Source organism: Cyphomyrmex costatus, unplaced genomic scaffold (genome assembly GCF_001594065.2).
Source record: "Cyphomyrmex costatus isolate MS0001 unplaced genomic scaffold, Ccosl1.0 scaffold505, whole genome shotgun sequence".
Lineage (NCBI taxonomy): Eukaryota > Metazoa > Arthropoda > Insecta > Hymenoptera > Formicidae > Cyphomyrmex > Cyphomyrmex costatus.
The window spans coordinates 213,223-216,156 of NW_017279311.1; positions in this window are offsets into that span (position 1 = coordinate 213,223).

The following is a 2,934-nucleotide window of genomic DNA, read 5'->3' on the forward strand; positions in this document are numbered from 1 at the left end:
TTTGAGATCCCTGGATCGAGCGGGTAATGTTGCTTCGGATAATTCTTGCGTGTTTAGGCAGGTCGTTTAGTAACCGGACGATTTTCAACGAATAAGGCGAGTGGGATTTGGCGTGCCACGAGGTGTTGGGTCACGATGTAGTGGTCCAGCCGACGATGACGCGCGACGTAAATCTCTACGTGGTTGACGCGGGTTGAACGCGATGCCGACTGAACGCCCCGGTGCCGCGCGATCCCGTTGCTCCGACGACGGCGCCCGAAGCTGAACGGGCAACGTAGATAGGGTGGCTGCCGAGCGACTACCACGGGGTGTGATAGAGAAACCGCGAGAGAGGGACACCACTACGAGAGCCTAGTGGTAGGGGCGAATGTGTGTGTGTATGTGTTCGGGGAGCGAGAAAATTATTGGCTGGCAGAAGGGAGCAGCGAAGGAGAGAAGTGGTCCAGGGTGAGGGATGATGGCGAGGAGGAGGGCAGCAAAGTGGGGAAGGTGCGTGAAGGGATGGTGGGAAAGAGCAAGAGAGGAAACGTGCGTAAGCGAGGGTGAACGGCAAAGGCGGAGGACAGTTATTAATAACATTTTCGACATTAATAAATTGGAAAGGATTCTGAAGTGCTCTTAATGAATTAAAAGAAGCTTTAATTTCTCTTCTGCAACAGCGAATGAAAGTTTATATCTTTAAGTTCTTATCGCTCCCTAATACTGCTAAATTAAGTTTTCTCTGAGATTACTTTCGCAGACTAAAAATTTTTCCAGTTACACTTTTAAATTTTATAATCTTCTTCTGACTATCGCTAAATTGTTTAACGAATCTTGAAAACTAATTAACATGATACAGATGATATACATGGTACTTATACATTTACGTATATACCTCTCAATATCCACGCCTATGGAAAGCGAGCAACGACCGAAAGAGAAACAGAATACGAAGAGAGATGGTAAAAGGAGACGACAGAGAGAGAGAGAGAGAGAGAGAGAAGAAGGGAGAGCGAGCATTACACACATGTACGAAAGGAAGAGAAAAAGAGATAGATAAGTGGAGTGTTAGAAAAAGACAGTCATATAGAGAAAACGAGATGCGACTGTCGGCTGGGAGTAAGAGCAGATCAGAGAGAAAGGGACGACAACAGAAGGGAGGTAACAGAGCAAACTTGTATCCGGCGGATGCTGCGACCGCGAGCAGGACAGAACTAGAAATACGCGTATGAGTGACAAAGACGTGAAGAGTAGAAGGAAAGGGGGGGGGGGAAGCGAAAAATCGACAGAGCGCAGTTGAAATAAGAGAGGACGAGAATATTTTGACCAAGGAAACGACAAAGATACCGACATGTAGAGAGAAGTCAAGCTGGAGAGAGACTGGAGATATAGGCTGAATAATAGAAAGAAAATTTTAAACAGAATAGGGGAGAAAGGGACAAAATAAAAAAAATTGAAAAAATAAAAGAATCATTGAAATAAAACAGAATAGAGAAAGATAGCACTAAAAGATAGTAGCTAAGCCTTACAAAGATGGATACATTCCGAGCGAAGATTCCAGAGGGAGATCAACACCCAAAGGCGATTTTATGGAATAAGAAGATGGCTTGAAAGAAAAGAGAGGAATACTGAAGTGGGGAAAGATATGGAAAGATGAACGAAATGGAAAATACGTGAGAAAGAAAGAAGGATTCATATCGGTAGGAAAATGAAAGAGCTCAATGTGAAGGGAAGTCAGGAGAGAAGATAGCCAAGAGTTCCAGAGAGTGGAAGAGAGGATATATATGACACCTTTGAACGATCTAGTGTGAACGAAGGAAAATCGAGAGGAGAGATGAAAAAGAAAATGCGAAAGAGAACGGGAATGATGAACGGTGGGAAATACGAGCAGAATGAGATGACCAGCGCAGAGAGAAGGCAAAAAGGGTGGAAACCAAGAGGGATGAGAGCGAGAGAGTTAGTGCTCTATCGAGCGGACAGTGGACTGTGAGGGGTGGGTGGACTCGTGTCTCGTATGTAGGCAAAAGGTGCTTCATGTTTTTGTTTCTCATGAGCACTCATCAGGATGCCCTAGGATAACGGATTCAAGGGGGGATGCAAGTAAGTGTAACCAACGTGAAAAGTATTGGAGCAGGTGGATTAATCGATAGAGCGACATGAATGAGGGTAGAGAGTGTTTTTAGTTTGTCATGGCTGGATTTTGTCGAGCTTAAGATTGATGAAAACAGTTTTTTTTCTAATATAAGTTTATATATATTTCTTGCTATTTAGAAATATTAATGCGTGTGAGAATAACTAACGTAAAATAAGATTTTAAATAATGATTTTACAGATTTATTTCATCATCTATAAATATACTTGAATATATATAATAGAATAAAAAGAATGTAATTTTTTTTTATTATATTATATTATTATATATGTATGTATCTATATAGACATAGAAGGAGGAAATACATGAATATAATTATATGTAATAATCATATATTGCGGTAATAAATTTTATATTTTTACTTTGCTATTATACTATGAAGCACGTTAAATAAGTATATTTAAGTAAGATATTTTAAATAATAATTAGAAACATAATGAATCTAATAGAATAATAAAAAATTAGTATTTGACTTTATCATACGATCAGCGGTGATACATTAGATTCCAAAGATTTTTTATATTGAAATAGTATAATATTTTTGCTGGGACAGGTAGTTACATGCCGTTTTGCTATCTCATGTCAAGATTGTAAAACAGAATCTATCTAACATAAATCCTGTTCCAATTCCATGCTGTTCGTATCACAACAAGGTTCCATCTGTTGGTGCTTTTTATTATGCGCAGAGGGATACAACGGCCTGTAAAACTCGCAATTTGATTCGTAGATTTACGACACGGTTGTATGGCGGATTTAGATCAATGGTAATGCTGACACAGGAAAAATCCTATTAAAAACATTTG